The following is a 25,366-nucleotide window of genomic DNA, read 5'->3' on the forward strand; positions in this document are numbered from 1 at the left end:
CACCTTACTTTGTATCAACAATTTCCTTTTCGCCTGCAGTGTTTTCCCCACACACAGACTCTACTTGAGCGGGCACCCAGGTATACGAACAGCTGCCAAAGTATATTTGGTGACGCATTTTAGCAAATAAGCATGAAGAATGAGAATGTTCTGTGAGTGACTGATGGATAAATAATCATGAACATCGTGTCGCTTACTGTGTTGCCAAAAGGAACAGTGTTGTGCTGAAATGATTGGCCGAATAGCCGACCACATGAACAGAGAGCTTTCACGCCGTAAACATACATTACCATGACAACATGGTGCACTTGAGTCCAGTCACCACATTCAGCTTTGTAATAACGTTCTTTGTTTTTAAATCTTATCCTTAACTCATCATGAAAGCGGCATTAACAATCTGTGTACAGTTGGTTGTTATATTTTCATGTCAGTAACAGAAATTGATTTTTTGCGTTTCTTTTCTTCTTTGTAAGTCAAAAAATGAAATCGTAAAAGACGAGTCCGTGTTTCTGAAGCCTGTGGTTGTCGCTGAGATGCTGTAACACGCCCGAGTTACTGATCAGCGCGAGCAGAGCAGATTTCAGTGCAGCCCTTTCAACTGGTTACCACCGCAAGTATATTTACGAGCTGTGAGAAACACTGCTCGTTTTCTCACTCCGCGCTGTTTCTGTTGTTGTGTGACATGTCGATGGTGCAACCAAACAATACACCTGTTAAATGATTGGCTGAGTGCGAGTCACTTGTAGCACGTTCCATTATTAGCTCATCTGGCCGACAGGTGATGAGTTTATGCCATCGTGTGTTGTCCGGTGTCCGTCCGGCGGCGTCCACATTTCACGAAAATCGCTTCTTCTCCCCCAGTTCTTCACCGATTTTGATTCTTTCTGGCATGAAGGTAGGGGGACCTAGGGTGCATAGAACTTCTACCCAGATTTGCTTAATTACAATTATTAATGAAGTTATGGACTAATTAAGCCTTAACGAACAGTTCAACAAAAATCGCTTCTTCTCAGTCAATTCCGCTACGTTCACACTGCAAGGCTTAATGCTCAATTCCGATTTTTTTGTGAGGTCGTTCACATTAACAAATATATGCGACTTGTATGTGATCCTCAGTATGAACGAAAAGCGACCTAAAAGTGTTCCGCATGCGCATTGCAGGATACGACGACGTCACACGCAGTGAGCATGGCCAGTGTTTACGGAAGTAAAACCGCCCGGTTGCGGTATGACCCATCCAATCTAGCTTGAATAGCTGTATCCCCCCAAATGGAAATCAGCTCCCTAAACTCTGCGTCCTTCCATTGAGAAGATTCAGAACCTTCACAGCCCGAAGTGTCCCTCGCATTGATGTCATGCGCAGGGGCGCAGATACGTTTTTTGAACTGGGGGGGACAAAGCTGCCAGCAAACCAACCCCAACCCCGATATGCCTGTCAAACTTGTTGTTAGTAACCATAGCAACCAAGCTCGAGCTCGCAACCTGTGCAGTCTGCGCAGCTCAACCAACCGAATATCAGTCTTTGTTTTATGTGAATTGTTGCAACTATGTATACACTGCTGTGCACCTCAATAAACCGAATGGTAATTAGTCTTTTGATTTTTCCGTGAGGTTTGCCTTATGCAAAGAAAGACAGCATAGACGTTTTTTCCTCCCTATAAGTGGGGGGGACCGAGCGAGGTGAATTTATCTGCGCCCGTGATTATGCGCCATGTTGTTGTAACTTTTTTTGAGAGACCCGCCGCCTACTTCAGCGCAGAATAGTGACGTTTGTGGCTTGTTGATGACGTGTAAGTCGGATGAATGCGACCTGGCGGTTCAGACTGAAGTCGCATATGAAAAGAGCGGATAGGGATCGGAATTAGGACCACATATCCAAACGGCCTGGGTCGGATTTGAAAAAATCGGATCTGTGTCGTTCATATTGTCAATAAAAGATCGGATACAGGTCACATATGGGCGAAAAGATCGGATTTGAGTCACTTCAGCCTGCAGTGTGAACGTAGCCTTCCTCACCGCTTTGGATTCTTTCTGACAAATAGGTCGGTGTTCCTAGGGTGTATATCGCTTCGTGTATATAGCTTGCAACATTTATTGTTCAAAGTGGCCCATTTTAGATCATTCCTTCTGGATTAGACGGGGCCGGAGTGAGCTACGCTGTCACTGGCGGTCTCGTTAAGGGATATGATTGGCTGTTTGAGTCAGGGAGAGAGCACGCCTGGGGTTTGTTCATGCAGCCAAACTTTGCGTATTCGTTACACGGGTTGCATTTAAAGCGTTTAACTAAAACTCCCTTCAACACTATCAAACAATTTTCTTATTGCTGTTGATAAAGCGTCTATCGACGATACATATCGCTATCATTTTATCACCCAGGCCTAAGTTGTACTGTACGATAATAACATTATCTGTTTATTATTAGTCTGATACTGCGTTCACATTACCAGGCTGAAGTGACTCAAATCTGATTTTTTTTGCCCGGAACAGACACGGAAATCCGATCTTTTACAAACCAGATTTGAGTCACTTTCATATCTGGTCCTAAATCGGATATCCAATTCGTGGCCATGTGACACAAATGAGAACGGTCAGATCGGAATTCACATGGCTTTTTGCCGATACGTGTCCTTTAGCCACTAACGCGTCCATGTTGTCTGTTTTAGTACCATGCAGGTGACTCGTGCAAAAACGTATCCATGTGCACCGTTTCAGACAACAGCTGCGTTCACATTACAGTTCGATACGGAGACAGATACATGCGTATGAATGTGAACAGTCAAGGAAGAATCGGAGTCGAACAACGAGGCTTGTAATGTGAACGTAGCCTTAGATTATTGTGGAGCATCTAAGTTACTATAGAAACGATAACGTATTAAAACAAGGACATTACTATAAACCAGCTGGAACCGTCTGCTCGGTCATTTATAGCTCATTTGCATATTACAGATGCCAAAACGATATTTAGTGCATCTGCTCCAAATGCACACTTGATAACAGGAGCGCACGCACGATTAAGTTCGTCCATTCAGCCTACGGTAACATTCATTAAATGAAGGTTATACAACATAACAGACATGATGAATCTTGCGAAAACACTCCACGCTCGCACGTTCCCTCTCTCTCTCTCTCTCACCTCTCACTGCTCACTCTTTCACACGTCAGTGCGCTGAACTGAAGCAACCAGGACATTCTTTGTCTCAGCGATTACATAACGCCATCATATAACCGTCCTTGGAGGTGCGAGTTGTTGCTTCAACAACCGATTCCTTTCAAAAGTTTATTCGTTTGTTACCATGGCAATATGGCTGCACTTGCACATCACTTTGAACAACATGTAGCGACACTGAGATGTTACTGATACTTAAAGTTAGGGAGATTTGACTGCAGGTACAGAAACTATGGATGTCCTGTATTACAGAAATGGGAACCTGCCCACACACGCTGCGTTACTTTGTATGCATAAGGGCATGTTTTATCACGGGGAGGGGAATGATCACCAGAATCTAGCATGCAGGACTGTGTATGTGTAGGTGTGGTATTACTCTTGGGCAGGAAATACTTCGCTGATTGGCTGTATGACACCTCAAGAAACACCACATCTTACTCATTAGTTTTACTCATAATAAAATAATGTCTCTTGACCCTTCTCTTTACAGTAATGTTGAAAGCATTAAAAAAAAAAATTAAAATTCCAGCTGTCCGCTTCAGATCTTCAAAATGAGAAAATCGTTAAAATCGTATTCTTTTAATTTATCTCGCTTTTCTTTGGGGCATGCATGGATGCCCTTCGGACAGGACAGCCATAGTAACACACACACACACACACGTCTGACTATCTTTGTGACGACCTTTCACTTATACAAATGAGATAAATTATTAATGATATTCGACACATTTTTTAAATAAAAGCTGCACTATTTATTTATTTGTTTCTTTCTTTCAGGTTTTCGTCGTAGGGACCATCCAAATGTCCCCACAAGGCCACAAATGAAACCTACTCCTATCCTTGGTCCTTATCAAGATATAAAAACACTCACGCACTCCTCATAAACGATGTTAATAGCTCGTCTCTTAAAAGCATAAAGATGCTAATAGCTCTTCCCTTTATTTCCTAGAAAACCCAGGAGTGTCTCTCTCATTACTATGGCACTCCTTTACCATTTAGGGCCCCCCACCCCACCAACGCTACACTCTTCTTGGAATAAATTATCGAGCCATTTACATGATGCTTTATTTCATAAATTTGTGCACATATACGGGATAAAAAGGAACAATGGTTCAACTCATTGGCTTCACAGTGGTGTAGTGGTTAGCACTATCGCCTCGTAGCAAGAAGGTTCCGGGTTTGATCCTCACGGCCGACGGCGGTCTTTCCTTTCTGGGTGGAGTTTGCGTGTTCTCCTCAGGTCTGCGTGGCTTTCCTCCCCAGATGAAGTAAAATACCCAGCTACTGAAATTGTACAAGACAGTGCATACTTAGTGCCAGTCCCAAGCCCGGATAGATTTAAAGGCCTGGTGTAAGATTAGCGTGAGCGAAACTGGTTATTAACCTTCTGGAAAAAAAAAAAAGGCATAAATCAACCCGAGTTTTGGAGCCCATCTCAGCTGACAATGGGCGAGAAGCGGGGTACACCCTGGACAAGTCGCCAGGTCATCGCAGGGCTGACACATAGAAACGAACAACCATTCACGGTCAATTAACCTAACCTGCATGTCTTGCGGGAAACCAGAGCACCTGGAGGAAACCCATGCAGACAACATGCAAACTCTACACAGAAAGGCCCCCGTCAGCCACTCGGTTCGAATCCAGAACCTTCTTGCTGTGAGGCGACAGCGCTAACCACTACACCACCGTGCCGCCCACAAACAATTAATAATAATAATAGAAGGTAATCTGTGGTTGGTAGAAGAGAGCAACTGGACTTGCTTGAAAAGTCTTGAAGACGTTTCGCCTCTCGTCCGAAAGGCATCCTCAGTTCTGTCTGTCTAATAGGGAGTATCAAGTATTTATCCTCTCATGGATCATCATAGAATCCGAATCCGAATGCTGATGGCTGCATTGTAGGTGGCTGATAAAAGATGTCATAGACGCCCACCTCTGTTCAGTGATGGTCGTTCCAGGTTGACAAAAATGAACGATCCTCTCTGGCTAAGATGTCTGCCAGTTTTCTGGAAGTCCTCTCATACTCCCGCACCAGTCGAAGGGAACTCATCCCAAAGTGCGTAGAAACGGACATCTTAGCCAGAGAGGATCGTTCATTTTTGTCAACCTGGAACGACCATCACTGAACAGAGGTGGGTGTCTATGACATCTATCAGCCACCTACAATGCAGCCATCAGCATTCGGATTCGGATTCTATGATGATCCATGAGAGGATAAATACTTGATACTCCCTATTAGTCAGACAGAACTGATGATGCCTTCAGTGTTGCCAGATTGGGCGGTTTCAAGTGCATTTTGGCGGGTTTTGAACATATTTTGGGCTGGAAAACGTCAGCAGTATCTGGCAACACTGGATGCCTTTCGGACGAGAGGCGAAACGTCTTCAAGACTTTTCAAGCAAGTCCAGTTGCTCTCTTCTACCAACCACAGATTACTATGTACCTGGACGACTGAGTATCTTCACAGATAATAATAGAAGGTCTTTATTGCATAAGATAAAAACACATATCCAATGTTACAAGGAGAATATAAAACTAAAAACAGCAGGAAAATACAAAACCCAAGTGCAAACTAATTTACGAATACAAAATTACAAGTAATATAATACCACATGAGCTCAATAATAACTAATAATACTGATATATAATACAAGGTTAGTCAAAATTCTGTTAACACTAATGGATTATTTTTCTCCCACAGATAGACGTACGCCATGGGTGACAGATTAACACTGGAGCAAAGAAGAGTGGTTGCAAGCTTGATGGAAGTGTATGGTTCGCCAACCGTAGTCCACTGAAAGTTTGCAGAAGGATTTGCAGGACGAGACCCACCAAGTCGTTTAACGATTTATCGTGTCTACGCAAAGTTTGTGAAGACTGGATCGGTAGCGGATAACTACCAAGGAAATGCGGGACGGCCCAGAACAGGCAGAAGTGCCTTGAACGTTGCTGTTGTGCAGGAAGCCGTATGGTTTTTGCGTGTTGAAGATGATGGCGAACAGGTTGAGACCGTCCTGTGAATCATGAATAAATGGTTTCTACTATTTAAAGGGGAACTGAAGTCATTTTTAAACTTGCTTTATTTCTTAATTAACGTGTTATTCGATTACATTTTTGGTTTTATTAACCTTATATCGTGACTCGTCTTGGCATATTATATTATACTTATCGGCCTATTCGGTTTTTAGCCATGTTGAATGTAGTTCGTTTGGTCCACGGCAGGCGTCGCTTATCCGCGCGATCTTCACGAGACTTGTGCGAGACTTCAAACGTAAAGTGTCAGCACTGCCATTTTGAAAACTGTTCACACAGCGGCCAGATCGCCATATCACTCCAATTTAGATTAATTTCGAGATTTGCCAGCTTCACCAGTGATGGATATTATTCCATACGACTTCGAACCAACGTGGAGTAGAGAAGAGTTGGAAAGACGACAGGATAAGGACGAGTCCGTCACGCTGGTATTTATGTCACTACTGTCGCACAATTAAAACGTGCCGGATCAGGCGGCTGGTGGGTTTTCAAAATAATAAATGCATATTATACTGAGCGCGTTTCCCACATAATCCTCACTAAGGTTTCGGACAGCACTACAAAATGGCGTCCTCACTATATCGTGCCCTATATAGTGAGTAGGGAGCGATTTCGGACACGGAAAACTTCCGGCTTGATTACGTCAGCATTCGAAAGATGGCGCGCACGTCTGTTGACAACGTTGGCCACTTTGATTTCCGCTGTACGTTTTACTTCCGTCCTACGATGTCTCGCACAGGTCTCAACGAATCTCGTTTACGGCCGTTGCTTTGACATACGGACTGATATAGCGTATTTCAAAACACTCATAACTTGCTATAGCAGTGACAAAATAGCGATCAGAAATGCATTCCTATATTTAATAAAATGAGATTAATATAATTTTGATAAAAAAATTTGCCTTCAGTTCCCCTTTAAGTGTTAACATAATTTTGACTAACCCTGTAGGGGAGAGCGGGGTAAGATGAGCCACTTTTTACATTTTTCATCATAACTACATGTTAAAGCCATTTTTGCTTCCAGTCTACACACCATACCAAATTTCAAAGTGTACTGTTACTATCTGAGTAAAAAATAATTGATAAGCTCTTATGGTTAGAGTGATATTACCTCTTGAAAAAAAAATGTCAAGTGGCTCAACTTACCCCATGCACGGGGTAAGATGAGCCACTGTGTGGGGTAAATTGAGCCAACACAAAACATGTTAGGTTAACAAAGTAAACAACTTTTATTATTAGAAATGCAATCAGTGAATCAAGTCAAGTCAATCAAGTGGGGGATAGGGCCGTTGCATAGAGAAGGGGAGATGAAGAGAGAGGTGATAGAACGAGATGGGATAGGGAGGGATAGATAGATGGATAGAGAGAGAGATATGCGTAGATAGATAGAAAGAGGGATGGTTAGAGAGGGAATGAGAGATATACTATATTATAGAAATTACTAAAACAGTAGAACAGTGCCAAAAAATCTTATTTCTTTCAGTAGGTTAAAACATTGCTAAAACATGCAGCAATCATTCCATCATTCATTTCATCATTATTCAATGTTCCAAGCGTTCAAATTGCAAGGGAACACCATTTGCCTCTCCCTCCGTGCTGTCCCCCCAACAGTAAAGGGGTGGGGCAATTTTTTCACAATATCCTGTCTTGACAGGACAGCCTTATCTTTCTCTTTGAAGACAAAGGTCGGCTTTCTTGCAGAGCCATGGCATGACCGGCTTCTTTTGACAAATCTTGCCTCTATTTCGAAGACATCCAATTTGATTATCTGGCCAATGAAGAAATGCACTTTCTTCTTCCCCGTGAATTTTGCCACAACATAATCCCCCACATCTAACAACTGGTCTTCCTCATCTGATGTCATATATATATATATATATATATATATATATATATATATATATATATATATATATATATAAAATGTTGTTGTCATATATGACCAGTAAATGTGAAAACTTAAGTGTCATCCATATTGGGTAAGCTCAGCCACCAATGGTGTAAGTTGAGCCAGTGGCTCAACTTGCCCCACATCTAATGGCTCGTCTTACCCCGTGGCCACCATTTTGTAGAAAAATGCTAATAAAGGGGATTAGGCTAATCAAAATTATTTTTATTAGCATTCATATCATAGCTTAGAAAGCCACTAACTTAACCCTAATGTGTCTAAATATTATTCTACTTTTGTCTTCTGTAAATCATCTTCACTGTGGACAAACATGGAATTGACTTAGAAAGCACAAAAACACATTTTTATAAATATCTCCCTCACCTAGTTTGACATGTGGTGCTCCTCTCCACAAGTGTAAGTAAATGGTCCCGCCCCCCTTTGAATGTGGTCACATGATCACATTTGTTTACTGTTTCTTAGAAACAGGGGGTGGCTCATCTTACCCCCTGGCTCATCTTACCCCGCTCTCCCCTATATCTTTTTTTTTTTTTTTTACAAAAGAGCTCATAAAACGCTGCGTGTTTATTTTAGGTTTCTTAATTGACTTTCTTCTAAACTGATATCTGGTATTTTTAACCTTAGGCATCGTATTATATAACGGATGAAAATTCAGTTTACTTATACATTTATTACGGATTGCAGATTAGGCTAATTCTATATCTTACGCTGAAATGACATGAAATCAGGGATAACCTGTAAAACATCATGTAAATCTGCATGTGACTGTAAACTGCTTTGACTAAAAGGGAAGAAGGGCGGAGTCAAAACACAGACACGAGATCACTTGGGATTTTACGCAAAAATCACCACTGAGAGCACGAGAGGCAGCGAAAACATACAGAGCTCGATCAGGTGAAAACTATCCGGGTGGACATGGGGTTCGCTGGGAATATCAGCCTCTGCCACACTCCGCCGTGCCATGGACACAGAGCCACAGCTTTGCCAGTCAGCTTCACCTCATCTACTCTCTCTCTCTCTCTCTCTCTCTCTCTCTCTATGTCTTCCCTGGGAGCACTAGGCCTGCTGTACCATTTAATAATGCCTTAACTGGTCTTTTTCTGGAATCGTAATGGCATCATTAAGAGGTTTCACACTGCTGAGTGCTCCTTGGGCTCAGGATGAAGATGCTGGTTCATTGTGCGCGCACACACACACACACACACACACACACACCAACAGAAAGTATTGTAATAAGGTTTTGATCCACCATGAGCCACCAACAGCTTCAACATGTCGTGACAAGCTTCTGGAAAGATGAACCGTATTCTTCCAAATGATAATCTGTTACCGGTAGATGTTGCTTTAAAGGAGAACTGAAGTCATTTTTAAACTTGCTTTATTTCTTAATTAACGTGTTATTCAATTACGTTTTGGGTTTTAGTAACCTTATATCGTGACTCGTATTGGCAACTAATTACAATTAAATATTATACTTATCGGCCTGTTCGGATTTTAGCCATGTTGAATTTAGTTCGATTCGTCGACAGCAGGCGTCGCTTATCCGCGCGATCTTCACGAGGCTTGTGCGAGACTTCGAAACGTGACGTGTCAGGCCAGGTGTCGGTGCCGCCATTTTGAAAACTGTTTTCCAAACGAAATGTTGCACAAAAACGAGTTTAAATGACGATTACTGCTGACTTTTTTCAAACTTTCCTGATCGCTATCAAAACAAACAAAACTTCCGGCTTGATTACGTCAGCGTTCGAAAGAGGGCGCGCACGTCTTTTGACAACGTTGGCAGATGTTGGTCACTTTGATTTCCGCTGTACGTTTTACCTCCGTCCTACGATGTCTCGCACAGGTCTCAACAAGTCTCGTTTACGGCCGTTGCTTTGACATATGGACTGATATATTACAGAGCATATTTAAAACACTCATAACTTGCTATAGCAGCGACAAAATAGCGATCAAAAATGCATTCCTCGATTTAAGAAAATGAGATAAATAGAATTTTGATAATAAAAAAAATTTGCCTTCAGTTCTCCTTTAATGCAGGGCAGTGGAGATCACGATCCAACACATCGCTCCGAAGTGTCTGAATCAAGTGACTGAAGAGCCATGACACACGTTTTGCATCTTTTTTTTTTATGTTCATCAAATCATTCAAAGTATCCTCATGCACTCCGGACTGGGGCGGGATCATCCTGGAAGGGACCACGCCCATCAGGAGAGAACTGTTTCATCAGAAGATCAATTCAAAGAACCGTACTGATTATGCAGTGACGTTGTTGTCAGTTCAGAGAGACTCGAGTATGTCCAGAAGTGTAACATTTACATCAACGAAATATCTGAACGTATTTTTTAAAAAAAGACCACCGTCGACAAATACTGTATCTCTGATCCATGCTGTACTCCCTTCCGACCCCCCCAGTGATCCTGGGACACACTGCAGATCCACCGCCGTCACTGAAGACGAATAGCTGAAAATGTCTATGTTTATAAGCTGCGACTGTAATTTAAATCCTTTTCCTTCCACTAGCACTGTTTCTGGGGAAACACAGAATCGTATTCAACGCTTTCCCTGACACAAATTAAAAGCCTGTGAATGGTCTCATGCAGTCTCCTCATCCAGCAGGTTGTCAGAGATGTTAATTGCTAATGCTCTGTGTGAGTTCGCTCTTTGCTCACCGTGTACAGCTGACTCACGGACATCTCTGTCAAGAAAAATTAACTGGGTTATGACTTCAATATACCAGCTAATCGTGCATCGTCATCAGATTTGGCATGACTGATTCTGAAATCTGGTGCATGGCAGGACCAGGAAATAGTCACATCTTAATGCATTAAGCTGCTGCGGAAATAACATTTCGACAAGCTGGTATGCTTGCAAAATGGCAGCCATGCAAAGTTTAAAGAAACTGTTTAAAAAAATCGTTTTTCCTAATATGTGAATTAACATAAAATGGAAACCTACAGAAGAAGAGTCAAGTCATGCATAGGCACATGTCAGGTATCAGGCTCACACGGCAGCCAAAATATCAATATATAAATGGATTAAACATCCTGGTTTTGAAAACAAGTCGGAATAAAGGTCTTTACTGATTTCAAAACATGTACTCATGGATATGAAGCGAGATCTGTGGGTTAACTGTGACTCGTTGGATGATTATTTTCATTTTTAAGCCGAAATGTATCTGAATTTGTTGTGTTTAAGATTTAATTTATAAAATAATTACTCCAAAACCCACTGTTCCTGAACAATCACATTTTGGAGATACATACTTTTCACTGGACAATGACAATACATCCATTCCATCCATCCATCCATCCATCCATCCATCCATCCATCCATCCATCCATCCATCCATCCATCCATTTCCTTCTGCTTATCTGAAGTCGGATCACGGTAGCAGGAGGCTAAGCAGGGTATTCCAGGCGTCCCTCTTCCTAGTAACGCTTTCCAGTTCCTCCTGGAGGATCCCAAGGCGCTCCCAGGCCAGATGAGATCTATAATCTCTCCAGCATGTTCTGGGTCTACCCCGAGGTCTCCTCCCAGTTGGACGTGCCAGGAAAACCTCCAAAGTACCGTAAGGCGCCCAGGAGGCATCCTAATCAGATGCCCGAACCACCTCAGCTGACTCCTTATGACATGAAGGAGCAGCGGGTCCGATCTACTCCGAGATCCGTCCGGATGTCTGAGCTCCTCACCCTATCTCTAAAGCTGAGCCCAGCCATCCTACGGAGAAAGCTCATTTCAGCCGCCTGTATTCGCGATCTCATCCTTTTCTTGTCACTACCCTCGCCATAGGTGAGGGTTGGAATGTAGATTGACTGGTAAATCAAAAGCTTTGCCATCTGGCTCAGCTCCCTCTTCACCAAGACGGACCAGTACAACGCCCACATTACTGCTGACGCCGCACCAATCCGCCTGTCCATCTCACGCTCCATTTTGCACTCATGAACAAGACCCCGAGATACTTGAACTCCTTCACTTGGGGCAGCAACTCACTCCCAACCCGGAGGGTTGTATATACAATACGGTTTTGTTAATCTATTCTGAAAATTTTTTGTAATAAAACTGCATTTCGAATGCAATACAATGCCCTGGAGTGTTAAAGCTTTATTTATACAAAGCAAAGAAACTATTTAATACCTACAGACTTAAATCCTTCAATATTCTTCCTTGTATGCGGTGATAAATATCTATTATACACACGATCTGGATTGATTCTGTTTTAATTGTATATTAACAGTAGACACTTTAGTGATCGTGTACTACTCTGTACTGTAGACTCTGTACTGCCACCTTGTGTTCAGCATTAGAAATGCACACCTCGAGAAAATCAGCAGTTTCCTCGAGCATCCTGGGCTGCACAAGATGCTCAGGGTCCTAGTCTTTCACTTTCAAATATGAATATCCATTAGCTAAAAAAAAAAAAAAAGTATTAATATCGAGGAATGGATGGAGTAATGGCAGTGATACTCAGCCACAGAGGCCGGCACAGACAGCGGTTTAAGGATTCAATAGTTAGTCATCTTGGGCTGCCACGTTTATTTATTCTAACAGTCGACGCCGCTCTTACACACGAGACAAAACACTAGCGAGAGTCTCGTCTACACACTGAAGACAAGAGGACATGATTTTCAGCCTATAAATAAAGTGTAAGTCAAAGCCGTCACACGTTGCTGAGTATACTCACTAATTAGTTAGTTTAACTTCCATTGGGAGTGTAATAGTCGCAGCATTGGGAATTACGATGGAAGTTGACAACTTAAAATCCTTTCAGAAACCTGTATTAAAAGTGTAACGTCACCCCCAGATGTGAGCCCAACTCCACCCACTGCATACTTTTGAAAAATGCTACAAAGCCAGCAAGGGTATATATGATCCGTATATATTTTAGTGACGTGTCGTTCGTGAACGAGTCGTTCATTTTGAACGAATCATTTCTAAGACTCTGGTTTAACGCATCGTCTCAGCGGGTGATTTGTTCATTTTTCCCTGGATGGTGTATGTGTGTCACTCAGGCTCAGATCTGTTCACGAGTACAAGTCTTCCGTTCACCTGTCACCTGACCGCTTGATATTCTCAGAGGAGGAACGACTGATTCGTTCACCAATCATAAATAATAATAGTAATCCATCCATTATCTGTAGCCGCTTATCCTGTGCAGGGTCATGGGCAAGCTGGAGCCTATCCCAGCTGACTACGGGCGAAAGGCGGGGTACACCCTGGACAAGTCGGCAGATCATCTCAGGGCTGACACATAGACACAGACAACCATTCACACTCACATTCACACCTACGCTCAATTTAGAGTCACCAGTTAACCTAACCTGCATGTCTTTGGACTGTGGGGGAAACCGGAGCACCTGGAGGAAACCCGCACGGACACAGGGAGAACATGCAAACTCCATACAGAAAGGTCTCCATCAGCCGTTGGGCTCGAACCCAGAACCTTCTTGCTGTGTGCTAACCACTGCACCACCATGCCACCAATAATAATAATAATAATAATAATAATATCAGTTTCCACAAATATGTCTCTTTACCTGATATAAAAGCTAAATATACATACTCTAGTAATATTATAAATCCTAAATACTAATCGTCAAACTTATAATACTAAATATAAAAGATATAAGGGGCGGCACGGTGGTGTAGTGGTTAGCGCTGTCGCCTCACAGCAAGAAGGTTCTGGGTTCGAGCTGAGCGGCCGGCGAGGGCCTTTCTGTGCGGAGTTTGCATGTTCTCCCCGTGTCCGCGTGGGTTTCCTCCGGGTGCTCCGGTTTCCCCCACAGTCCAAAGACATGCAGGTTAGGTTAACTGGTGACTCTAAACTGACCGTAGGTGTGAATGTGAGTGTGAATGGTTGTCTGTGTCTATTGCTGCGTTCATGTGCTATGGGAAGATGATATTTTCCAGTTGGGAAGTGGTATTTACCAGTGTGTTGTGTTGACATGCTTTTGTTGTTGTTGACAAATTAAAGATGGTGGACCAGATTCAAGTTAGCAATAGTTAGTTAGCTGTCGTTAGCAATAGCGTCTGCTCTGGATAGGTAAAAACAAACCATAACAACACATTTTTAAAGGAAACGGATTTCTAACGTATTATATTACACTTGTTAATGACGCAACATTGCATAGACACAAAAAACTACCCACTAATACTAGTAAAAAAAAAAAAAACTTTAGTAGTGTACAATGCTTAACATTCAAGTGTCTTGTACCGCTCGCCGCCATGTTGAAAAGATTAAAGTTCATCTCATCTCGGCAACTCGTGTATCAAAATTTTCTACGAGTTGCCCAGTGGAAAATACCACAAGAGGGGGCGTTCATGTGTGCTTTCCATGTCGGCGTTTGGTATTTACCATAATTCCCATACCACATGAACGCAGCATATGTGTCAGCCCTGTGATGACCTGGCGACTTGTCCAGAGTGTACCCCGCCTCTCGCCCGTAGTCAACTGGGATAGGCTCCAGCTTGCCTGCGACCCTGTAGGACAGGATAAGCGGCTACACATGATGGATGGATGGATAAAAGATATCAGAAAATTTCCTAGCTTCTATTATGAAGATTTCCATATATGGACTCAATGACACACCTGCATTACCATCTACGGTAAGGCCTACTATACATACCCACAACTACCCCCCCACACACGCTTTTTTTTTTTTTAGAAATCAATCCAATTAAAAATAAAGGAAAGGAAAAAGTCTGAACTTTTCACTTCTAACATTTTGGGACATGTATTTGCCAGGTTACTGTGACAAAAGTAATCCTTGTTTATTCTCGTGGCGTCCCTTGGCATAGGCGCCGGTGAACATTGTGTTCTAGTGTGTGTCTTTCTGTCTGACAGCCATTTACTTTGCCAAAGAATGTGCTTTTTGGCCTCACTATCATGCCTGAGCAGGGCTCCAGGTTCCTTTCTGATGCTCTGCCTGGCCAACTTATTCAGAAGCATAGCTCGGGGAGGGGGAATTTCGCTCGAAATTAAAGCGTCAATTACGTTGTTTAAATCATATTTTATTGACTACCAGCTGCGACGGTGAGAAACAGAATTAGCCAATGAGGATCGTGTATTTTCCCCCCATTTCTGATTGAAAGCTACGACCCAGCTAGCTACCGTACACTCTGTATTGCACAGGAGGAGAGAAAGAAGAGTAGACCTGGGTTTATCTGATAAAATCTCATTTCCTCCTATTCCGAGCATCTTATTATAGTCATTCACTGGAACTGTCTAAAAGGAAACGTAATGCTAATTCTACTACGATAATATTGACACCTGATGCCTTAAATAATAAAACTAGCACAATCTAGTCAGCTATTCAAACCCCCGTCTCGACAGATCTCATAGTAATTTTACTGAGTTTCTTTCCGCCCTCCGCCCTCTGAAATGAATTCCTTACTACGCCACTGCTGCTGTGTACTCTTCCTCCGATTTTCTTCTCTACCATCCCTCTCGAGCTCTGCTTTTGACTTTTTTCTCCGCGTGCTATCTTACCTTGGATTTATTCCGCGCTTTTTTTCCTCGATCTGCGTTTTGTCCTTTCATATCCTCATCGATTTTTCTCCTCGCTCTGATTCTTATATAAAACAACAATGTTCAGAAATAACACATTTTCATGAGGTAGGCCATCAGGAAGTAAGCACTATTTATAATCACAGAAAAGTAGGTGTGATAAAAAATGTTTAAAAAAAACCTTCTGATTTGTAGTCTGGGTTTTACAAGCACTCTCAATCTGAAAATGCATAAGCGGCAGCAAAGTGTTTACTTTGCGTACATTCTTACAAAAGGGGCCTCGGGCTGCCGGAAACCCCAGCCAACACGTCTCTCTTTCCTGAGAAAAGGTAAAATCCCCGCGGGAGGTCTGGCACGAGGCCAAGTCCACGTCACCCACATGACTGACGTGTCATGTGGCCAATCGGGAGCCAATCATTTCCGAACTAGTCTACCATGGTACCAAGGTCCCACCCTTCCTGTGCTGTTTTGACTGTGCATGCTTTCTCCTTACCACGCACACACAAGTGAGTACTTCTCTTTACCAGGCCTCTGTTGATAGTATGGGTGGAAAAAGTGCTGATCTGAGACGCTGTCATTTGAACCAGGTGCATTTACTCTGACCTGGTCCATGACTTGAGGTCATAACTCAGAGATTCATCCACGAACGAACACGTGAGCTAGAAAACACCTCTGATTTTGTGTTAGTGATAGAACAAGAAATTAAAATTCAACGCATGGATTACATTTCAGCATTTGAAGGGAAAAAAAAAAAAAGTTTCACAGCTCAAACAATGATAGCGAATGGTTTTTGTTTTTTAAACAGAATAAGGCTCCTAATGTATGACCTTGCATTTTCATCACTGCCTATATGCATATGGAGGGAAAAGGGGTGAGAGACCCAGACACAAAAAAGGAGAGAGAGAGAGAGAGAGAGAGAGAGAGAGAGAGAGAGAGAGAGAAGATCCAAATACACATGTACAAATACATAAAGATGGAAACGACGAGGTGTTATGACCGAAAACACGGGCTAAAAAGAAGCGAGACAGCGCGCTGGATACTCACCTCAGCTTCACATCAGTCAATCTGCCTCTGTTTCAGCGCTCGTAAATCTCTCCTTCTTTCTCCAGAGCGCAGGAACGAAAGGAAAGAACCACAGAGCGAGAGAAGAGACAAGTGCACACTGTCGAGTCGTTTCCCCTCCTTAAACTGAGCTGTCACTTCTCTCTATCCCTCCCTCTTTCTGTTTTTCTCTCCCTGTGAAGAAGCAGAAACTTGCTATCTATTTCTCTCACTAGTGAAATTAGCATGACTCATTATGCTAAAACACGACTCATTATAAAAAAAAAAAAAATCCACACACACACACACACACACACACACACACACACACACACACACACACACACGGCCATCCCAGGTAAAAAAAAAAAAAAAAAAGTGTCCTCCTTTACTGTTCTTGCAAAGTCCAGGATTTTTGTTGGGCTCCTTTTTTATCACTTGTGGCCTGATGATTCATTCGTTTGCACAACTCGGCTGAGAAAACACACTGTTACAAACAGTTCGGAGTGAATGGGACAACAGGCCATCTTTACTCACACACACACACACACACACACACACACGAATGCATAGAAAACGAGAAATTGCGAGTATAAAAACGGTGCAGGCATGAACAAGGGCAAAAAGCGCTTTCTGATCCGACCACACACACACAATTCTTCACAACCCTTAAGCTACTACATAATACATTTGTTCATTATCAGCTGTAGTAAAAACCTAAACGATTTTTTTTAAATAGACACACAGGATGCGCCATCGTACTATCAGCAGTAATCAGGTCTCACGGACACCAGCATGTGCATATGTGCGTGTACAAGCATCTGTGACCCTGTGCATGAATGTGTAGGAAGGTATTTTGGCAAAGAAATCTTATCCTAAAGTCACAGACTGTCTGCCAACTATGAAGAAAGATGATGATGATGATGATGATGCAATATTGCAGCCTTACATCACATGTCAGAGCTTCACCGATAACAGCATCGGCTCGGATTCTTGAGAAAACAGCCTCGGACTGAGAGAGGAGCAGCAAACGCTTACTGAGACACACAGTGTTCTCTTTTCTTTACGACTTTCCTTGATGTTATTACTGAAGAGACAGCGGCTTTGTTGAATCATGGTCCTCACAATAAACTTGGCCTAAAGGTAATATAAACGTTTTAATGAAGCACGTCATTCAAGTCAATTTATTTCCCTGAAATGGATTATACAAATACAAAAAGGCAGAAATCTTAGAATCTGAGAACTCATCAGCCGTTTTCCATTAAATGTTGTATAACTGGGTTTATACGATCTGTATTTAAAAAAAAAAAAAAAAAAAAACTCACTTCAAAATAAAATACTGCAAACTGAATAAGAGTTTTTAAAAAATCTACACATTTGTATTTCAATTTTATACTTATATTACTAGAGGCAAAACTATAGCATAGCAGTAGTCAGTAAAAAAAAGTTCATTTAAAAATATTCATGTTAAAATAATGTTCAGTGTGAATTCCATACAACTACAAATACAATATTAATGAATGATATGTTCTCTAAATAGCAGTTTTTTCACCAACTTCACCTCCCAGTTTAAAAAGAAAAAAAAAAAAGCTTGTCGTGAAAAAAAATAGATATACAATTCAATCGATTTAGGATCACATGCATTTTTGAAAAAGATTTGTATTTTTCACATTATTCCTTTTCAGTGATATTACTCCATTATTTACATTCCTATTGTAGATAAGCCCTAATTCATGCACTTGGCTCTCAATACACCAAATCATCCACAACTAAATATTCCTCTGCAACAAAGTATGCTCAGAAATCAAAAACTTTTTAAAATTCAAGTTTTAATAACCAACAAAACAACTAGCACTTGTACAGCTATAAATAAAATAAAAATATGACGCTGTATCAAAGCTGCATTAAATCCAAATCAGAAGTCATGGATTCGTTTCCACAGGAAACAGAAATGTTACTAATGTAAATGCATATTTAAAACTTTACAAAACAACACGTTTTAAAGTCTGATAACCTCATCATGAGCAATACATTACTGTTCACGAACATTACTATTATATTTCCTTGATTCATATTGGGTTTTATTTCTTGCATCAAAGAAGCCAAATACGAGCCACATTTCATTCCATCTATTCACAAAAACAAGTCCACAACCACCAATATAACCAAATGCCCTGATTAACGTGTTTGTGCTGGTTAATTTAGAACGAATCAAATCACAGTTTTAGGTGTTTCTGGCAATAAAATTCAAAATAAGCATCTATTATTTTTCAGTTGTTTCTCTACTGTTATAATACATAGGACCAAATTACTCAATTCTGATTGGTCAATCAAGGAGGGCTTTTTTCCTTAACACGGGGCCGTATTTCTGAAATGCTATTGGCTAGTTCCTGCTTGGTTACGGTTACAAAAATTAGCAAATTTTGTCAACAAAATGGCTGACTCTGCAATGCCGCGTTTCGCTATATTTGACGAAGAAATGATAAACCAATTGAAAGCTGCAAGCGAAAATGAAAATACCAAAAAACTACGAATTTTTGGCTTTCCGTGTTTAAGAAATGGGCCGCAGAAAGACAAATAAACGACTCTCTAGTGGCGTAAGAATGCTGTGAGTTAGACAAGGCACTATCGCAGCTTTATGCAGAAGTGAGGAAAGAAAATGGGGAAAACTACAAACCAGACTCTCTTAAAGTAATGCAGGCAGCATTGGCTCGGCATCTGAGACAAGAGAAATATCCGGGATCAATCCTGAAAGATGTTACTTTTCAAGAATCACGAAAAGTCCTCAAGGGAAAAGCGAGAGATTTGCGAAAACAAGGAATGCTTTAGAAACCGATTCAAACGTGCAAGACAGTTTTGCGCTCTGATTGGTTCAGAAAACGTGAATGACAAAATGTTGTGAACTTGACTGGCTTCCGAAGTATGAATTTGTCCCTATATATTATAATCATATGGTTCCTCGTAAAATTAAGGATCAATTTCACCCATGATTTCGAAGTTTTGAAATTGCCCTCATCGCTTTGCGACTCTGGCAATTTTCAAAACTTCGAAATCACTCCTTAATTTTACTCGGCCCAATACGATTACCTATACTAATACTGTACGTTATCATTTTTATAGTAACAGCTCATCCATAGTGACTTGTATATTTCTCAGCCCGTGTAATCTAAGGCTAATAATAAACAGATTCAAAAGTCATGTTGTTAAGAAGATAGAAAATAAATAAATACTTCTGCAGTATTGTCCAAACCTGAAGTCCAATCAGGACCTGGTTATGGAAGTGAGGTTTAGGGTGCATGTAAAGCTATGTACTTTAATATTTGTAGATGTTACTAATACAAATTTTATATCATTAAAATACATTTCATGCCCTTTCAAACAAAACAAACTTGTCATTGTCATTACCTCCACCAACTTTGCTGGAAGCGGTTATGTTTTCGCCTCTGTTTGTTTCCAACATAACTCAAAACGTAGTGAACAGATTCTGATGAAATTTGGAGGAAAGGTGAGCACTATAGTGCTGTGAACTATAATGTAAGCGCTAAACTTTAAAGTTTTAATAACCAGCAAAACAACTAGCACTTATACAGCTATAAATAAATTTTACAAAAATATGAAGCTGTATTAAAGCTGCATTAAATCATGTAGTGCTGTGAACTATAATGTAAGTGAGAACAGGAACTATTGTTTGTTTTGGGGCAGTTCTACAGCACATAGCACACGCTGTACATCATGCACACGGTCAGAAATAGGAGCAGAGTAGGACTCCATTTCTGTCCCCTGAGGTACAGTCTACACTAATGTACCCAAGGGCTCAGTATTAGACCTCAATGTAACTATGTGTACCTTTTTAGGGCCAAAAAGGGTGTATGAGTAGGCAGTATATAAAGGGTACGAGTGAGTGAGTGAGTGAGTGAGTGAGTGAGTGAGTGAGTGAGTGAGTGAGTATCTTAGAAGGTCCTGCTACAGACACAAGCCACTGTGAGTGAGTGAGTGAGTGAGTGAGTGAGTGAGTGAGTGAGTGAGTAAATAAGTAAGTCAGTAAGTATCTTAGAAGGTCCTGCTACAGACACAAGCCAATGTGAGTGAGTGAGTGAGTGAGTGAGTGAGTGAGTGAGTGAGTGAGTGAGTGAGTCAGTGAGTAAGTCAGTGAGTAAGTCAGTGAGTAAGTCAGTCAGTCAGTGAGCAAGTAAGTCAGTAAATCAGTCAGTAAGTCAGTGAGTAAGTCAGTGAGTAAGTCAGTGAGTGAGTAAGTCAGTCAGCGAGTAAGTCAGTGAATAAGTTAGTCAGTAAGTATCTTAAAAGGTCCTGCTACAGACACAAACCACTGAGTGACTGAGTTAGTCAGTCAGTCAGTGATTCACTAAGTCAGTCAGTCAGTGAATAAGTCAATGAGCAAGTCTGTCAGCCAGTGAGTAAGTCAGTGATTCACCAAGTCAGTCAGTCAGTCAGTCAGTCAGTATGTCAGTGAGTAAGTCTGTCAGTCAGTCAGTCAGTGAGTAAGTCTGTCAGTCAGTCAGTCAGTCAGTGAGTAAGTCAGTGTGTCAGTCAGTAAATCAGTGAGTAAGTTAGTCAGTAAGTATCTTAAAAGGTCCTGCTACAGACACAAACCACTGTGAGTGATTCAGTCAGTCAGTCAGTCAGTGATTCACTAAGTCAGTCAGTCAGTAAATCAGTGAATAAGTCAGTGAGCAAGTCTGTCAGCCAGTGAGTAAGTCAGTGATTCACCAAGTCAGTCAGTCAGTCAGTGAGTAAGTCTGTCAGTCAGTCAGTGAGTAAGTCAGTCAATGATTCACTAAGTCAGTCAGTGAGTAAGTCAGTGTGTCAGTCAGTAAGTCAGTAAATCAGTGAGTAAGTTAGTCAGTAAGTATCTTAAAAGGTCCTGCTACAGACACAAACCACTGTGAGTGATTCAGTCAGTCAGTCAGTAAATCAGTGAATAAGTCAGTGAGCAAGTCTGTCAGTCAGTAAATCAGTCAGTCAGTAAGTCAGTGATTCACCAAGTCAGTCAGTAAATCAGTGAGTAACTCAGTAAGTCTGTCAGTCAGTCAGTCAGTGAGTCAGTCAGTCAATGATTCACTAAGTCAGTCAGTGAGTAAGTCAGTGAGTCAGTCAGTAAGTCAGTGAGTAAGTCAGTCAGTGATTCACTAAGTCAGTCAGTCAGTGCGTAAGTCAGTCAGTGATTCATTAAGTAAATCACTGAGCATGGCAGTGAATAAGTCAGTCAGTGATTCACTAAGTCAGTCAGTAAATCAGTGAGCAAGTCAGTGAGTCAGTAAGTCAGTGAGTAAGTCTGTCAGTCAGTGAATAAGTTAGTCAGTAAGTATCTTAGAAGGTCCTGCTACAGACACAAGTCACTGTGAGTGAGTGAGTGAGTGAGTGAGTCAGTAAGTCAGTAAATCAGTCAGTAAGTCAGTGAGTAAGTCAATGACTCAATAAGTCAGTCAGTCAGTAAGTCAGTGAGTAAGTCAGTAAGTCAGTAAATCAGTCAGTAAGTCAGTGAGTAAGTCAATGACTCAATAAGTCAGTCAGTCAGTAAGTCAGTGAGTAAATCAGTAAGTCAGTGAGTAAGTCAGTCAGTCAGCGAGTAAGTCAGTGAATAAGTAAGTCAGTATCTTAGAAGGTCCTGCTACAGACACAAGCCACTGTGAGTGAGTGTGAGTGAGTGAGTGAGTGAGTGAGTGAGTGAGTGAGTGAGTGAGTGAGTCATTCAGTCAGTAAATCAGTGAGTGAGTCAGTGAGTAAGTCAGTCAATGATTCACTAAGTCAGTCAGTGAGTAAGTCAGTGAGTAAATCAGTGAGTAAGTCAGTCAGTGATTCACTAAGTCAGTCAGTAAATCAGTGAGCAAGGCAGTGAGTAAGACAGTCAGTGATTCACTAAGTCAGTCAGTCAGTAAATCAGTGAGTAAGTCAGTGAGTCAGTAAGTCAGTGAGTAAGTCTGTCAGTCAGTGAATAAGTAAGTCAGTAAGTATCTTAGAAGGTCCTGCTACAGACACAAGTCACTGTGAGTGAGTGAGTGAGTGAGTGAGTGAGTGAGTGAGTGAGTGAGTGAGTGAGTCAGTGAGTAAGTCAGTCAGTCAGTGAGCGAGTAAGTCAGTAAATCAGTCAGTAAGTCAGTGAGTAAGTCTGTCAGTCAGTCAGTCAGTCAGTCAGTCAGCGAGTAAATCAGTGAATAAGTAAGTCAGTAAGTATCTTAGAAGGTCCTGCTACAGACACAAGCCACTGTGAGTGAGTGAGTGAGTGAGTGAGTGAGTGAGTGAGTGAGTGAGTGAGTGAGTGAGTGAGTGAGTGAGTCAGTCAGTCAGTCAGTCAGTCAGTGATTCACTAAGTCAGTCAGTCAGTAAATCAGTGAGTAAGTCAGTAAGTCAGTGAGTAAGTCTGTCAGTCAGTAAATCAGTGAGTAAGTCAGTAAGTCAGTAAATCAGTCAGTAAGTCAGTGAGTAAGTCAATGACTCAATAAGTCAGTCAGTCAGTAAGTCAGTGAGTAAATCAGTAAGTCAGTGAGTAAGTCAGTCAGTCAGTCAGTCAGCGAGTAAGTCAGTGAATAAGTAAGTCAGTATCTTAGAAGGTCCTGCTACAGACACAAGCCACTGTGAGTGAGTGAGTGAGTGAGTGAGTGAGTGAGTGAGTCATTCAGTCAGTAAATCAGTGAGTAAGTCAGTGAGTCAGTGAGTAAGTCAGTCAATGATTCACTAAGTCAGTCAGTGAGTAAGTCAGTCAGTGATTCACTAAGTCAGTCAGTAAATCAGTGAGCAAGGCAGTGAGTAAGACAGTCAGTGATTCACTAAGTCAGTCAGTCAGTAAATCAGTGAGTAAGTCAGTGAGTCAGTAAGTCAGTGAGTAAATCTGTCAGTCAGTGAATAAGTAAGTCAGTAAGTATCTTAGAAGGTCCTGCTACAGACACAAGTCACTGTGAGTGAGTGAGTGAGTGAGTGAGTGAGTGAGTGAGTGAGTGAGTCAGTCAGTCAGTCAGTAAATCACTGAGTAAGTCAGTCAGTCAGTGAGCGAGTAAGTCAGTAAGTCAGTAAATCAGTCAGTAAGTCAGTGAGTAAGTCAGTCAGTCAGTGAGCGAGTAAGTCAATAAGTCAGTAAATCAGTCAGTAAGTCAGTGAGTAAGTCAGTGAGTAAGTCAGTCAGTCAGTCAGTCAGTCAGCGAGTAAGTCAGTGAATAAGTAAGTCAGTAAGTATCTTAGAAGGTCCTGCTACAGACACAAGCCACTGTGAGTGAGTGAGTGAGTGAGTGAGTGAGTGAGTGAGTGAGTGAGTGAGTGAGTGAGTGAGTGAGTCAGTCAGTCAGTCAGTCAGTAAATCAGTGAGCAAGTCAGTCAGTGATTCACTAAGTCAGTCAGTCAGTAAATCAGTGAGTAAGTCAGTAAGTCAGTGAGTAAGTCTGTCAGTCAGTAAATCAGTGAGTAAGTCAGTAAATCAGTCAGTAAGTCAGTGAGTAAGTCAGTAAGTCAGTAAATCAGTCAGTAAGTCAGTGAGTAAGTCAATGACTCAATAAGTCAGTCAGTCAGTAAGTCAGTGAGTAAATCAGTAAGTCAGTGAGTAAGTCAGTCAGTCAGTCAGTCAGTCAGTCAGCGAGTAAGTCAGTGAATAAGTAAGTCAGTATCTTAGAAGGTCCTGCTACAGACACAAGCCACTGTGAGTGAGTGAGTGAGTGAGTGAGTGAGTGAGTGAGTGAGTGAGTGAGTGAGTGAGTGAGTCATTCAGTCAGTAAATCAGTGAGTAAGTCAGTGAGTCAGTGAGTAAGTCAGTCAATGATTCACTAAGTCAGTCAGTGAGTAAGTCAGTCAGTGATTCACTAAGTCAGTCAGTAAATCAGTGAGCAAGGCAGTGAGTAAGACAGTCAGTGATTCACTAAGTCAGTCAGTCAGTAAATCAGTGAGTAAGTCAGTGAGTCAGTAAGTCAGTGAGTAAATCTGTCAGTCAGTGAATAAGTAAGTCAGTAAGTATCTTAGAAGGTCCTGCTACAGACACAAGTCACTGTGAGTGAGTGAGTGAGTGAGTGAGTGAGTGAGTCAGTCAGTCAGTAAATCACTGAGTAAGTCAGTCAGTCAGTGAGCGAGTAAGTCAGTAAGTCAGTAAATCAGTCAGTAAGTCAGTGAGTAAGTCAGTCAGTCAGTGAGCGAGTAAGTCAATAAGTCAGTAAATCAGTCAGTAAGTCAGTGAGTAAGTCAGTGAGTAAGTCAGTCAGTCAGTCAGTCAGCGAGTAAGTCAGTGAATAAGTAAGTCAGTAAATATCTTAGAAGGTCCTGCTACAGACACAAGCCACTGTGAGTGAGTGAGTGAGTGAGTGAGTGAGTGAGTCAGTCAGTCAGTCAGTCAGTAAATCAGTGAGCAAGTCAGTCAGTGATTCACTAAGTCAGTCAGTCAGTAAATCAGTGAGTAAGTCAGTAAGTCAGTGAGTAAGTCTGTCAGTCAGTAAATCAGTGAGTAAGTCAGTAAATCAGTCAGTAAGTCAGTGAGTAAGTCAATGACTCAATAAGTCAGTCAGTCAGTCAGTAAGTCAGTGAGTAAGTCAGTCAGTCAGTCAGCGAGTAAGTCAGTGAATAAGTAAGTCAGTAAGTATCTTAGAAGGTCCTGCTACAGACACAAGCCACTGTGAGTGAGTGAGTGAGTGAGTGAGTGAGTGAGTGAGTGAGTGAGTGAGTGAGTGAGTGAGTGAATCAGGTCATCAGTCAGTAAGTCAGTGAGTATGTCAGTAAAGTATTG

At 41.6% G+C, this 25,366-nt stretch overlaps 1 long non-coding RNA gene across 3 annotated transcripts in view; it reads right to left on the reverse strand.

Annotated features, from left to right (window-relative positions):
• The window catches only part of LOC132870122 (uncharacterized), a 122,174-nt gene that overhangs the window by 38,371 nt on the left and 58,437 nt on the right, over positions 1 to 25,366 (reverse strand). The window contains exon 1 of one of the 3 annotated variants that reach the window (XR_009651058.1): positions 16,654 to 16,749. The exons of the other annotated variants lie outside the window; for them this stretch is intronic. This is a non-coding gene — a long non-coding RNA (uncharacterized LOC132870122). Of the gene's footprint in view, positions 1 to 16,653; positions 16,750 to 25,366 lie in introns of those variants that run through there. 3 annotated transcript variants of the gene reach the window in all.

This window comes from Neoarius graeffei, chromosome 21 (assembly GCF_027579695.1).
Source record: "Neoarius graeffei isolate fNeoGra1 chromosome 21, fNeoGra1.pri, whole genome shotgun sequence".
NCBI lineage: Eukaryota > Metazoa > Chordata > Actinopteri > Siluriformes > Ariidae > Neoarius > Neoarius graeffei.